The sequence below is a fragment of the Perissodus microlepis genome, chromosome 9, assembly GCF_051167445.1.
Source record: "Perissodus microlepis isolate ML-2025 ecotype Zambia chromosome 9, ASM5116744v1, whole genome shotgun sequence".
NCBI lineage: Eukaryota > Metazoa > Chordata > Actinopteri > Cichliformes > Cichlidae > Perissodus > Perissodus microlepis.
Window position 1 is genome coordinate 7,376,413 of NC_140469.1, and position 16,542 is coordinate 7,392,954.

Sequence of the window (16,542 nt, forward strand, 5' to 3'; positions counted from 1 at the left end):
TGGGTAACAGAGATCTCCGAAAACGTCGAAGCACTTTTGCAAATATGTGATGTCTTGATAAACCAAGCAGATATTTGAAGTTTACACAGCTACATTCTCGCATGAAAATACCTTAAAACTTTATTTTGTGACCCAAAAAGAGTAATAAGAGTAATATTGAAACTTAGTAGCGGCCGCCATTGTTGGAAACTGGAGTTTGGCTGGGCCGCGCTATGAATTCTGGGATATGGTAGGCCACAAAGGACACACCCGACCCATCCTTCAAATCAGGTGGAAAAGGAGGGCGCATTTGTCAGCTGCATTTGGAGTCTATGAATCTGGACAGCCTTCGTCGCGCCGCTGTGACGTAATCGGCCTACAAATGCGGCCTCAGGAGGATGCAGCCCATGAATTTGGACACCTCTAATGTTGTCGGCGCATTTCAGGAGGACACTGCTAATAAAGTTACACAATTACACAGTGAAATCGCGTTTATTCTTATATTTACAAAATACCACCGTTTTCGTCTCGGTCGTATCATTTTATTTTGTTGTATTTATCCGCGACACCTTAAAGGCCGGTCCGTGAAAATGTTGTCGGACATAAATCGGTCCATTGGGGACCGCGGATTTAAGACATTACGCACATAAGCAAACTTATGACATTTAACATACAAATGTCACACTAGGTTAGTGTCGCACCATCTATATACAGTGTTGTGCTGTGACTTTTGAACAGAGTTGAGCAGGGAAAATTTAAATTATTCCTATTATAAATAATTTTATGTTTGTTTTTTGTTTTTTTTTTAAGTTGCTTGATAACAACAGTGTAATAATAGTTTGTCCTTCAGGTCGACTCCATGGTTCACAATACCCTCAGCACTATCTGCAACACATGTAAGAGAATAACATCACACTGTCCAGACACTCAGTGTGTTCACATTAAGTTATTAACTAGCTTGTAAGATACACTGCTATGGAAATACCATCACTTTCTCCAACATACTGTATATACAGTATATATAGAAAATACTGGCCCTCATACCAGTGGTAGAGTTTATTTACTCTCAGAAAATTGATATCTGCTGGGCTCTAGTTCCTTCAGTTATTGCTTAGTTGTTTGAAATGGGCCTTTTGAACTCGAAACAACCACTGATATTATTTCTGCTTTAAGACCACCTCAGCTGGACAGCTGAAGCATTTGCACATAGGGGCGAGTGAATCGACCCATATATCGATAGGATCAATACCAGTGCTCTTATCGGTATTCGTTTCTATTCTCTAAGTTCAGTATGTAGCCCACTGAATTGTTTTTCATGGTGAAAAATGTTTGAACTTTTTTTGTGTTGACTGTCACCACTATTTTATTTATAGCACAGAGTGAATTTAAATGACAAAAAATGATCCAAAGTGCTTTAGACACATTTACATTCCAGGTCTCATAAAAACCCAATACTGGCCATGTATTTACTTGGGGCCGGATCAATACCAAACTTTGTAGTATTGGACAGCACTGTTTGCATATTTTGGGGAATTAAGCAGTCTTTCTGAAAAGGAGAAGAAGTGCTGTGCAGAGATCAAGGGGAGCCAGTGGACCATTGCCAGGATGCCGTAGGCAGTGTCATACTGGGCCATTTTTCTTGGCAAAATTATGGAATTACATTGAACTAAGGACAGTTTTTCAAGATTGGATAAGCAATGAATAATTTAAAGACTGATGATTAATCCAGTGGCAAAATGCCCTGCTGAAATATAGAGCCTCTGAAGGTAACGTTAGCCTTTGGGAAAGGCAGATATGGAGGTTTATGTGATTTTGTAAGGCAAATTTAACCTCACCCACGACATAAATCTTATTGGCAAGGGAAAAGAAAAGGGTTTATCGTGATGCGTCTGCATAACACACAATTATAGCTCAATTGTCCACGCACCCTAGGAGCAACACGTAAACTAAGTGCAAATCACTTCTGAAGTTCGGATCGGTCCGATGTGTAATCCTGTTGTTGATACAGACTTTCAGGATACTTTGAGGATGAGCTTACAGGGTTTGCTGTGAGTAAAAGACTCTCATACTGTCAGTTATATGTATAGCTTACTGAGAAACTTCCAAAACATTTTGAGGAGTTGCGGGATTACAGCATTAAACGGCCTAAACTGCCTGTGTGTGTTCCTGGATCTGTGTGTGCCACGGGAATTAGGAAGAGCAAGACAGGCAGGGAGTGCAAGCTACATTACTTTCCCTGATAAATATAGATATACGTACCCGTATATTGCTCTACACAGTGAAAAACACAACCTGAATCAATTTCACAATTAGCCAGTTCAGTGTTTAATTAAAAAACAACAGTCGCCTTTGAAGAAATCAATTCCAACTAAAGAGGCAAAAAAAAGAATTCCCCAGCCAGAGCACTATCCCTCTGCGCCGTCAATTCAAAGACACGCATCGAGATGCGTTTGGGCCCTTCTTTTGTATACATATATTACAGATTAAAGAGAACATCCTGCCTCGGCATTAGCCTTGTTTACTGGGACTATTTTGATGATATCCCTCGTGTGAATTTAAAGTTAAGCCAACTTTAGCTTTTCATGAAACAAGTACAGAAAAAGCAGAACAGTTTTAAGAGTTTTAAGCAATCCTTCTTCCACCACAACATCTGCATGTCTGTATGCAACTGTCTGTTAAATGGATTTCTGGTTTCTTCAGCAACATACAATGCGTTAAGTTATTCACATGTCAATTAAATTCATACATTCTGCCTGGTGTATCTACAGTTTCATCTAATTGGTCATGACTCATAAACAATGAGAAAGAGCGCCGCTGCTGTCAGCGTTGCGAAGATATGGTGGCACAAGTCTTAAAAAAGTGATGACTGTACAAGCTTAGCCCACCAACAAAGAAAGGAGAAGAGAAGACAGAAGTACGAAGTAAGGGAACAGGAAAATGATTACCAATGGCTGAGATGCGTCAGTGAACATTTGCAGAAAGCCAGCTGGTTTTCTTCCAGTCAACTAGGAATTTGTGGCATCAGCCAACATGCACTGAGAGGAAATCAAAGCAAGAGTGGGAGGCTGCGGAAAACACATGTAGATGGAGCACTCTCCAAATGAAGGGGCAGGTCCAGACCTCCCTACATCCCTGCAAACAAAACCCTTCCTGATGCAACTATCCTTGTCATGTGAGCTTAGCCAGCGCTAAGAGGACATAGTGACCCACTGAGGTTGGGTTTATATGTCCTCCTGGTTTCAAACTGGGGTTCTTTTGCATGTAAGAGTGTAACATGATAACCACCACACTGAAAAGCACAGAAAAACATCATTGCAGCAAGCCCTTATTTAATTTAAACGTTGTGGGAAGGGGTGCTTGTGTGACATGCTGATTGTGTACCCATGATTTTATATATTTTCATTGTAGATATAGTAGATTAGAGAGCAAGGTTTAAACTTATTTATAGTGCTGATGTGGGGAAGACCGGGGGCAGGACAGTTGAAGGGGGTGGTACAATGGGCGGGACACAGAACGCAAAAGATTCTGTTGACTTGCGGTTGCAAGCCAGACCTTGCTAGACGTAGAAAAGCGCTATACAAATACAGGCCATTTAGCTGAAGTAGGCTAGGCCATGTCCACACTAATATGTTTTCGTTTGAAAACGCATCTTTTTCTCTCCGTTTTGGCCTTCCGTCCACACTGAGACAGCGTTTTTGGCCAAGGAAAACTCAGCGTTTTGAAAACGCTCTCCAAAGTGGATACATTTAAAAACGCCGTTTTTGCGTCGCAGTGTGGACGGCGAACCTGGAGCCTTTCGAAAATGATGACGCATTTTAGCCATATGATGCAGTCATGTGACCAATTAAACAAAGATAGCGGAGGGCATTATACAGCAGTTGTTTTGTTTGCTCTCAATTTTAACAGCCCTATTAAAGATTTATATCAGTTTGTACATGCTCCATTTAGCTTTACTTAAAATTCTCTAACTCTCACTCACTTTTGCAACTTTGTACTTTTGTGTTACTCGCAGCAACAACTCCACCTCATTGTCAGTCCATTTAAAAAACTCGGTGCTTTTCCGGAAAGCGCCGGAAAGCAAATAAACAGCAGACAGAAATGACGCAGGTCGAATCGTTCTACGTTTCACGCATGCACAGTACTGGAACGTAAGCAGTTTCAGCCGTTTCACTGTGGATGAACAACTGCTCGGAAACGATTGAAAACAATAGTTTGGACGCCGAGCATTTTTAGATGAAGACGCTGTTTTCAAATTTATCCGGATTAGTGTAGATGTAGCCCTAGTTGGCTATGTCTCCGGATGCATCTGTATTTTATTGTGAAGCGCAAATAAAGACGTCTGATTTTGGAAGTAAACGTCAAAATAATAAACGTAAACCACAATAATAAAGCAGTTCTCATGAAAGAGTTAAAAGACGATAACAATGAATCGTTATGAGTCAGCTGATTATTTTCTGAGTCTCATGTTTTACATTCAGTTTCAAATTAATCTCAGTTTAATTCAATTCAGTTTTCTTTATATAGCACCAAATCACAATAGCGGCCATCTGCTGCACCAGTTGGGGGTGACTGGAGGAAGACTGGATAAAAGTTACAATTAAAGTCATTTTTATTTGCAGAATACAGATTTCAGCAGCTTTAAGGTTAAATTTTCTCATTAAATGATTAATTAATATTGGTGGTCCTAAATTCAAACAACTGCCAAAACAGTATCTCCAGGCAAGACAGCATTAATTGGACAGCTGCATTAAAAAGTTGCATTTTTGTTTGAAGTCTACATCACACTGTTAGTCTGCTACTTGTACTCTGTTGTCTCTGACAGGGCTTTGGTTCCCACAGTTATTGATCTGCCAGCTTCACTTTCCATCGGCGGTGCTTTCCTCCCCTTCCATTGTCAAACTACACGGACTCTCTTCATCACTGTGCTTCATCACATGCATTTAGTTTTCCTCTCTTTCCCCACCTTCACAGACAAAAAACAAACCCCAGCAACGTTCACGCATGTCTGGCATGTCTGGCATGTCAAACGACAGCCCAGCTGAATTCCCACCCTGCTTTTCCTGAGCCCGTTGGTCTGTTTTGACAGGGATCTAGTCTTTGCTGGCGCTCACCTCGATGTGCGGTTTTAGCGAAGAGGAAAAGCTTGAAACTTCAAACACTGCCGGTCTCTGACGCAGCGATAAAACCAGGCTGATGAAAGAGTAGCGCTTCAGAGAAGGAGGAGGTGAGGAGCTTAACTTGGGGGATTTAGCAGCTCTGTCTCTCACTTCCTGCGTTTTGTCGAACACGGTGTAGACTTCACGCCTGATTGTTGAGGGAAAGTAATGACACTTGTATTTGATCAGTGGAAAACGTTAATGCAGATGTGAATAAAGGTGAGTTAGAAGTGGAAACATTTATTTAAACCTCATTAGATTACCAAAGAATGCTTTCAGTAAATAAATAAATGAATAAAACACGAACTAAATAAAAAGTAGATTCTGCTGTACAATGTGAAAGAGGTGACGGTCTGCTGTCCCCATCTGAGCTACATATAAAAGTGTTTACTACCACCATCTACTGTTCACATGGAGGAGCTGACTTTCAACCACCGCATCCATGTGGCTCAACCAGGAATATGAACTTTGACTGAGTGCACAACATTATGTTCAGAGCGGAAAAAAAACATTAGATCCAAAATTAATTCACTGTAAACACACAAAGTAATACAACAGTACACAGTTAAAATGGAGTCCTCAGCATTTTCTACTTTTAACTCAATATTTATAGTCAAAATTGTTTCAAAGGACAAGCCCTGTATGGTTTAAATGTTTGCACCATTAACCAGAATCCTGCATTTAAATTGTTTTCTTTCAGTCGATTCCAGCCCGGTGCTTTGCAGTGACTTGGTGCCGTGATAGAGCAGGACCGGTTACAGAGCTGCCTGCAGGGAGTGGATGCTATTTTCTTGTGAGGGAGTGCTATGTTTCCAGGAGCATCCGCTCAGAAAGTTCTCATCATTTAAAGACAAAGTAAATAGTTAGTCCATTACAACAGCGCCTTATAAAGTGCTGTTCTTAAAAGTTTAGGCAGACACACTTTGGATCCTACATGGAGGGTGTGTTATTTAAAGGTGCTATTTGTAGCATCCAGCAGATGCAGAAACCATGTTATTGAGGCTTCATTGGCTGCTTGCTGTTTTTAATCACCATGTTCTCTTACTGTATATAGAATGCAGAAAGCTGCAAGCTTGCACAAAAGATAGCAAATGCAGCACTTTAAATGATCTTTGTAGCAGGAATTGTGAGGTTAGTAGTATTTTCTTACTAGAAAGACTTTTTTATGTGTTATTGTGCATTTGCATTCACTAAAAGTAATTTTTTTTATTTGAAACAAATGTGTTGCAAAATTGAATTAATTAATTTAAAAATATTCTAAAAGGTTTTTGGGAGCTGGACAGACAGAGCAGATAGATGCTCAGCAGCACTCACTATATTCATTTCAGTGAGTCACTGCTGCTCAGAGGATCTCTTTGTCATGGCCTCCTGTCCCCTGAGAGCCCTTTAACTCTGGCCTCATCAGAGTCCCACAGAGACCTCTCTGTCAGTCACCCAGACACCGACCTCTGATTGGATCAAAGATTGATTACATCCTATTCATGCACCGGCATCGTTGGAGGACAGGAACGCATGCACCCCTGGTCAATGGCGCCTTGTAATCAGTGCCAATGCAGCGATAACATGATGCCGTTGTGGTTGAAAATGGAAAAAAAAAATCACTCAGCTGTTTCCCGCAAAGTCAAGATCAAAATCTGCCACGTCCTCAGCGCATACAAAGTTAATTGCCGAGGGAGGATTTGGTTTCTGAGAGCTTTTTGTGACTTCCAATCAGCCTTTGATTCATCTCTTGCAAATGCAGTGAAAAGCGTCCTATAACCCTAATCCTCATTAATCTTAAAACACATAATATTTCATGTGCACGCCGCAAGATCGATGCTCATTTAGTCAAAAACTCACTGATTTCATTTGACTACTTAAAGTCTTATTTTCATGAAAGCAGAGACTCGAAAGTGACAATGTGTTTAATGTCAGCGGTGACGAAGTGCTGCGAGCCTGATAACTTTGACAATATGAAAAAGATTCAGCAGGAGGATATTTTAATGGTAAAATCCCTGCAGCCATCTGTTGGAGTAATGAAATGGCCGGCGCTGGCAGAAGATCTGGATGACCTCTCACCAACCACACCCAGCATATGCTGCGCTGTCGAGTCTAAGTCACAACCTCTCCGCTGCTGATGACCATCAGCAACCTCATAATCATCAAAACCTCATCTGTTACATTCATAAATCCCACAATGATCTGGATTTTCAAGGATTTGCGAAACAGAGCGCACCATATGCTGCCATTGTGCACAAGCACGGTCTCGCGAACAAAGACGGGAGGGGGGAATTAATTAAAACTGCACTTTGCTGGTGGGATTTTTTTAAGACCTGCAAATATCACAGGAAAACAACAAATGTGCCCTGCCTGATCTCGGTTTTATTCCAGGAGGTATTAGAGTTGGCCATCCTCAAGTGCTTAGACTTGCTGTACCCGACCTTCTAATTCTGCTTGCATTGTGAGATTAACAAACTCAATTCCTTGCCGAACAATGTGAGCAAAGCGTGATCGTCACTTACCAAACCTCCTACCACTCTCACAACTGCGACTCTGTGATACTACAAACGCATGCAAGACTTTAAGTAATTCTGAATGCTAGCTTTAAAGTGCTAATGAAGCGGATATTAGTGATGTAGTGAAAATCTGTTTGCAATTTTAAGGGAGGGTTTGTTTGACTTTTTCTGGTGGCATCCTTGGTCTGTGTGAGAAGCGCCAAGTTAGGCCGAGACGCTGTTGCACCGAGCAGAGGCAGTTTCAAGGATTACTGTCGGGGTGGAAAAGAGGCAATTAATCTCTGTCTTCAAAATGGAATACAGCTGAGCTTCAAGGCCTTTAGGATCTCTTGGAAAACGATAAGCCTCTGTTTACTAATTTTCCCTTGCGGTGATGTCGATGCTTTGTGCAACTCTGCGGCAGATATCCAACTGTGCATGTGCAAGTGTGCAATTGTGAGTTAGTTAAAAGCAGGTTTAGTGAATCATTTTTAAAATCAGACATGCATGAGAGCATCGGTGTTTGTTTGATTTTCTTTTGCTCATTTTCAGTTACAGCCAGTTCCCGAGCGGCTGCAGCATACAGGCTGCTATCAGTTTGAACAGGATGTTTGATCAGAACTAAGCTCTGCTGACATTTGATTTTTTTTCCCCAAACATACATCCCTGTCCCCCTCTTGGTTGTCAGGTCAAAGCCAGAACACCTCATAATGTCTGCATGAGGTGTTAAACAAACACAGTGCCAGGAAAACTGTGCTACGCATGTCCACAACAGAGCTTTAGAGGGCTGTTTTTTTTATTTCACAGACTGTGGGCTGTACTTGAAATCTGCCGTCAGGGAGGTCAGGGGAGTTTCCAGAAATTTACCTGCCTGACGCCAATGAGCAAAAAAAAAAGAAAGAAAAAGAAACAACAAAAACAAATGTAGCTGTACATCATTTCCCTTCTGGCTGCAGAATTCAGCCTGATCAGACCTGGCACAACAAGCATCTTTACCTTCAGGAACTCTACAGCAGCTTTCTCCATCTGTCTGTGCAGATATCACTCTCCATCTGCCTGAAAACACCAGTGACAACAGGAACAAACATGAAAATATGTAGCTTGAGCTTAAACTTGTTTTTCTTGTATCAATAAGAACAATAATATTGTTTTTAAACAAAACAACACTACACAATGTACTCATTTTAATGAGACTGAAATCAGACAATAAAATCCTGCAGCATATCTATGGAAACACTACCTAACGTACCAAAGCCATAATATATTTTCCAAGGGCTAACACATTTGCATAGTGTTAATTGCAAATATAGCTCATTTGCAATTAACTGAGGCAAAAATTTGAAAATACAGGCAAAATTAATAAAAGGCCTACAGTCAACTGAACACTGGAAATGCACTTTAGCTAAGTGGGAACAGGTTTATGGAGACACTACGCAGAGATACTGCTTACAAGAAATGTAGTCAGGTTTAAGTGATGTTGTCTGAAAGAGTTAGAGGCAGGAAAAAGGAAACTAGTCAAACTGGATGAATGAATGACTAACGGAAAAAGTAAGAAAATTGAGAAACATATGAATAGTTCAGTCAATTTTTTCAATTTAGTTTTATTTATATAGTGACAAATCACAACAACAGTCGCCTCAAGGCGCTTTATATTGTAAGGTAGACCCTACAATAATGCATACAGAGAAAAACCCAACAATCATACGACCCCCTATGAGCAAGCACTCTGGCGACAGTGGGAAGGAAAAACTCCCTTTTAACAGGAAGAAACCTCCAGCAGAACCAGGCTCAGGGAGGGGCGGGGCCATCTGCTGCAACCTGTTGGGGTGAGAGAAGGAAGACAGGATAAAGACATGCTGTGGAAGAGCCAGCGATTAATAACAAGTATGATTCAGTGCAGAGAGGTCTATTAACACATAGTGAATTATTATTATTATTATTAAAGTAGCAAATTTGGGGGATTTGTCACTTTGTGGGTGTGCACTGTGCTATTATTATTATTGCTGTTGTTCCATAGTGTAGTGGTTAACACATTTGCCTCATACATAACAAAAATTCCTGAATTACGACCAGGAGAAAGTCTTCATGCAATCTGTTGTGGTGACCCCTCCCTTGTGAATAAAGGAGCAGGCAAAATAAGGGTTTTATTTTATTACTTGTATTAATTATGATGTTATTATTAAAATCTAACGAGTGGTTTCCAAACTCCAGTTTTTAAGCCTCAGGTTTAGCGTTTCACTCTCAGTATTGTTTTTTCTATTTATTTATTTTAACCAAAGATTATTGGTGCCGGTTGGCTCTGACTAAAAATGTGTGGACACTGCAAATTTATAAAAGCATGCTTTAAACCATGATTAAAAAAATAACATCACACTGTATTGAAGAAGACTAAACTGAACTCATAAGGAAAGGCTTTGCTGTGGTTATATATCAAGTGTAGAGGATGGTCATTTTCTTGATTATTTCTATGTGCTTGGAGCTTTTTGACTGTTTGCTGGCTGTTAGAAAGAATGCACGTTCATTCCCACGAGGCACTTCCTCATTTGCCTTCACTTTTCAGACCCAGAAACCACATCCATATTGTAAATGCAGTGCAGCAGCACTAAAGTCCTACAAACCAAGAGATGAGAAAAGCAGCTTCTTATGAGTACAAAGTTAAACTGTCAGTTGAAACACTAAGCAGAGGTAGAAAATGAACTTTCTTACCTTACAGCCAATAATGACAGGTAGCTACCCTGAGAAGATATATTTTTTTAATTATTTTATTCAATATTCTTATTAAAAGCAACATCAAACAATGAATAATTAAAGTGTGAATAAGTTGTGCAGGCTCAGTCTCTCACATCTAGATTAATAATGGATGTTTCACAGTGGCGAACAAATAAACTGAGTCCTTTGTGGATCTAATCTAAGTAAATCGATGTGATGAATTTAAACTTTGCATGACAATAAAAAGTGCACGACACCACGCTTAGAAAAGTCAGAGCAACCAGCGACACATGTACAGATATCTTTGCAAGAAAATTATTTTAATTTTGGTTGAACAAGGTGTCCTAATCCCGCACTGTAAGTAACTCTCCATTGCAAATCAGAGATCAAATTTACTTTTATTCCGTTCATTTCCTCCGTCCCTTTCTCCTTTGCTGTCTTTCACTGATAAGCTCCCCTCACCGCTGAACACAATGGCTCCATTGTACCAAACCACAGAGCTGATAATGTTTCGTGACATTAAGGGCAATGATTTTAGTTCTTATTCAGAGAGACATTTTGATTGGAATGTAGACTCACAAAGAGCGCCATAATATTCAATGCTTTCAGAAATTAAGGAATCCAATATTAAAGACAATCGCCACTGACTCCCAGAGTATTTTATTAGCCTATATGTCAGGATATGTTTGGTTTCCAGATAGCAAAAATAGAGACTAAGTAATACAGCCGTAACATTAGAGAGGACTCCTTTAATGATGAGCTCTTTGCGCTCATATATTTGGGGAGCACATATTAAATCAATACGCGGAGCTTTCTGAAAACTTTGCTAATTTGAATCCTACCCCGGCAATCTATCTATAGCAGCAGAAAGTCTGAGAATTCCCAATGTCATTTACTTCTTCTGAAGTAAAAACTCAATTGTTTTCTCCCTCTTTTTATGTATAATAATATTCATATTCCCCCGAACGCTGACCCGCGAAAAAGGGGCCATTTCAGAGCTGTCAGTGCAATGTCTTTATCTTCACTCTCCAAATGCTGGGGTCAGCCAAGACTTGACGCTCTGCAGACAATTCTTCCAAAGACCTAATGTGATTAATGGGTGTCACTTAAGAAGGGTGGGGTGAGGTTTGGGGGGGAAGAAAGTAATTCAAAAGAGATTGTTGCCGAAGAAAACGTGCAGTGCCGGCAGTTCATCAGCGAGAATTTAGCCCCTCTGGCTGTAGCCGTGTGCTGTAAAACGAAATGTTCAATGTCACTTTCAGATGTTTAATATAGTTGTTTAAAATAACCTTGAAACGAGGTGTGGCCTAACAGTTTGCCACGAGCGATAGGCATGTTTGACAGTATTTACCCGGTCGCATGCATTCTTGTGCAATGTGTTACCTCCATTTGCTGGCGTGCTTGAAGCCAGTCGGAAGACTTGTAAAAGCTGTGGAGTCAGTTTCCTGTCACTGCTACCTGTCCTCGTGCTCCTCGTTCATTCTGCTGACTTTTCCATTAACGTCTCTGGAAACTGAAAGTGTAAAGTGGGACATCCAAAAGCCTGCTTGACACATGCTGTTAAGCATTTGTTTATCTCGTTTCTACATAAAGTCAGATCATATTCACAGCTGGAGCTGGATTTCTTAGTCGGTTGTTTAAAAAAAAGCAGCTTGTGACAAATGTCAGTTCCTCTCCTCCTGTAGTAAGTATGTAGCTTATCAAAATGCCCACCTGTTTCATGCATCTGTTTCTTGGTGGGATCTGCATGCAGAAGCTTATGTGTGCTTAGGCAGATCTTTTGTGGAGATAAAAACATCAGATGCGACTGGTCTTCAATGCAGATTCTTGAATATGAATCGGGGTGTTAATGTCAGTCAGAGCCATTTTTCAGCATAGGCAAGCTTTCCTATGCCAAAGAATTGTTTCGTATTTAGTTTCAGATGAGTGTTCTGTCGCATTCAAATGAAAAAGGGAACACTATTGATACCTGATATAATGTAATACTACTACAGGGTGTGCCGTTTATATGGATACACCGTAATAACATGGGAATGGTTGGTGATATTAAAGTCCTGTTTGTGGCACATTAGTATATGTGAGGGGGCAAACTCCTCAAGATGGGTGGTGACCATGGTGGCCATTTAAAAGTCGGCCATCTTGGATACAACTTTTGTTTTTTCAATAGGAAGAGGGCCATGTGACACATCAAACTTATTGGTAATGTCACAAGAAAAACAATGGTGTGCTTGGTTTCAACGTAACTTTATTCTTTCATGAGTTATTTACAAGTTTCTGACCACTTATAAAATGTGTTCAGTGTGCTGCCCATTGTGTTGGATTGTCAATGCAACCCTCTTCTCCCACTCTTCACACACTGATAGCAACACCGCAGGAGAAAAGCCAGCACAGGCATCCAGTATCCGTAGTTTCTGGTGCTGCACACCTCATATCTTCACACCAGAGACAATTGCCTTCAGATGACCCCAAAGATAAAAGTCTAAGGGGGTCAGATCGGGAGACCTTGGGGGCCATTCAACTGGCCCACGACGACCAATCCACTTTCCAGGAAACTGTTCATCTAGGAATGCTCGGACCTGGCACCCATAATGTGGTGGTGCACCATCTTGCTGGAAAAACTCAGGGAACGTGCCAGCTTCAGTGCATAAAGAGGGAAACACATCATCATGTAGCAATTTCAAATATCCAGTGGCCTTGAGGTTTCCATTCATGAAGAATGGACCCACTATCGTTGTACCCCATATACCACACCAGACCATCACTTCTGTTGTTCCAACAGTCTTGGAGGGATCCATCCAATGTGGGTTAGTGTCAGACCAATAGCGGTGGTTTTGTTTGTTAACTTCACCATTCACATAAAAGTTTGCCTCATCACTGAACAAAATCTTCTGCGTGAACTGAGGGTCCTGTTCCAATTTTTGTTTTGCCCATTCTGCAAATTCTGTGCGCCGATCTGGGTCATCCTCGTTGAGATGCTGCAGTAGCTGGAGTTTGTAAGGGTGTTATTTGTGAGTAGCTAATATCCGCCGAAGAGATGTTTAACTAATGCCACTCTCCAGTGACATGCGGCGAGTGCTACGCTGTGGGCTCTTGCTGAATGAAGCTAGGACAGCCACTGATGTTTCTTCATTAGTGACAGTTTTCTTGCATCCACATTTTGGCAAATCCAACACTGAACCAGTTTCATGAAACTTAGCAAGTAGTTTGCTAACTGTAGCATGGGAGATGGGTGGTCTCGTAGGGTGTCTTGCATTGAAATCTGCTCCAATGACCCGGTTACTGCGTTCACCAGATATCAACACGATTTCGATCCGCTCCTCACGTGTTAACCTCTTCGACATGTCAATGGCTGTGAACAAAGAGAAACTTGTAAATAACTCACGAAAGAATAAAGTTACGTTGAAACCAAGCACACCATTGTTTTTCTTGTGACATTATCAATAAGTTTGATGTGTCACATGGCCCTCTTCCTATTGAAAAAACAAAAGTTGTATCCAAGATGGCCGACTTTTAAATGGCCATCATGGTCACCACCCATCTTGAGGAGTTTGCCCCCTCACATATACTAATGTGCCACAAACAGGACTTTAATATCACCAACCATTCCCATGTTATTACGGTGTATCCATAGAAATGGCCCACCCTGTAAATGAGTTAGTACAATTGTCATTCCAATCTAAATTGTAATTCTTACCTTGAATCTGTTATTTAGGACACATGCAGTAAAAATAATAACATTGTAGTGGGTGACTTTGTCTCCACACCTAAACAGAATAATGAAAATAGTCAAGGGTTAAAGTGATTTTCATCCCCTACACTGACAGTATATAATACTGTCTTTATACTAGACACAATAAAATTGGTATAAAGGCTGAACTCAATCTTTGCTACACTTGATGTAACCTAACTGTGATCACAGTACTGCAAGCTAACTGCCCAGAATTTTGATGCAACATTTGATTACTGGAGTTTTGGTCAGTGTTCACTGGAACATAAAAACACAGTTCAAAGAATTTTAAGAATTGTTGCTTTGCTACAGAATATGTTTCAAAAAGGGATTTTACTTGTTAGATTCAGATGATGCAAGCACGCACTTTAACAACTTGTGAACTGCTGAAACAGTTAGGAACCACTTACTGTGCGCATGTGTCAACACAACAACAAGATGGGCTAATATATTTCCCCTTTTTTAATGCTGATTGGCTCTTTGGGGGCAGTACTACTTCCATCTTTCAGATTTAAGCATTCTCATACAAATTTCTATTCAGATTTCTTGGAGTGCCCTGTTGATTTGACATTTAATTGGTTGCTATCCTTTTCTTGTGTTTGCACTCTTGTGTTTTTGGTCTTTTTGGAAGCTTAGAAATTGAATATCATTGGCATTGTTACTCCTGAAATGTCCTTCCCACCATTATATGTGCTTTTTAATATCTTCTCTGTGGCAATTCTTGGATGTTAATGCTATTATGTAGATGAAAGGACGATTCAGGTAACTTAACACATGGTTAAATGTGCTGAATCACCTTGTTGGGGTTGGTATCACCTTCCAGTTTTGGAGGGCTGGTCTCACATATTTGTGAGCATCTTTTAAGAAACTTTGAATTTTAAAACATGTTTCGAGGCTTTAATAATCTTACTGTAATGATCGTAGCATATGTATGTGTGTCTATTCCCTACTAGACACAAAAAACCCTAAAACTGCCGCCATGATTGTCAACATCTATGAGATTTGAGAATTATTTTTCCAGCATTCAGATCCTTACAAATTATATTATGTGTAGTACCTGAAATTCACCCGTGCATTCAGTTCAGGCAGCTTTTGCAGTTTGCGGGTGGAGGTATGATTCTGGATACAGGATTTGCTTTGTTTTTCTTTTTCTTGTAATCAAAATGGCAAAAGCAATAAAATGTTTATGTTTCATGGTTTGCATAGCATCTCTTATTAAAAAATTCAGTACCGTTACTGTTGGGGTGACTAGAATATGTGTCATGCATCTCTAATAACTGTTCAACAAACAGTGACGCTAATAGTGACTGTAATACTTCCTTTGTCTTATACAATAAATATGTAGCTTGCAAAGATGAAGAAAAAAAATATATGTGTAATATATATATATACATGTATATGTGTATTTGAACAGCTATTTCTGGCAGCTGACTATATAAAGTGATATAATGAAGATGAAAAGAATAACAAGGTAAATTTACATACATGTCTGTTTTCATAGATGAGCAAAGTGAATAAGTGCCACAGGCCTGCAAAACTACATGCAGGGTAATGAAACTAAAGAGTGTGTAAAGCTCCCTGCAACAGAACACATTGCAGGATAAATATAGACGCTAAGCAGTTGTATTTTCTTAATGCTGTAACATACAAATGTCATAAAGTTTGTCCCTAAATTGACAAATTTATCTGTAGATCTAAAAGTTAGAAAAGATAAGACGTACTGCGATTCTCTATCACAGCAAACCTACTTTGCATTTGCAACATAAAGGCAGAAATTCATATCTTACACATTACAGCCTGTTTACACACTCTCACATGCTCATTATTTGCACAGTGCGGATGCGACACACAGTACGCGAGTGCAGCCTGACTTATAAGTGCTGCTGGATTAGAGTCTGAGGAGCAAACCGGCTGTGGAAGGGAGATGAAGGTGTGTGTGAGTCTCCCAGTCGCTCGCCTTGTGAGTAGCCTGAGCACCTGATAAGGCCACAGCCACCTAATCCTCCCCACCTTCACTACTACCATCCCATGCCTGTAAAAAACATCAGTAAAGCTTTAAGTCAATACTCACCCTGAGACTGATGATAGGCCTCCCTAGGCTTCCAGTTCCACTATGTCAACTGGGAGGGTTGATAAGCTGGTTAACTTGGTCTCACTAAATTCCTGCTATTTCCATCAAGCAGCATCATTGTTTAATGCGACACATTTAAAACCACAATATTCTGGGTCGTGTTTGTTTCCTCTTTTTGAAAAGCCGTCGAAGGGTGTGAGATTGAGACAAAAAATGTCACAACTTGAAGGCAACAATGCAAAGTGAACGCTCCAAACAATGCTCGAAAAACTGGTAACACATAAAAGCATGCACTGAAAAAAACGGCACATATTTTTCAGACAGGCTGAGATTCAGATCGGGCTGTTGTACCATGGGCTGAAGACTTCCTGAGAGCCGTAGCAGCTTTCATTTCTCCTGCAGAGATGTCTCAAGGCTAAAACACTC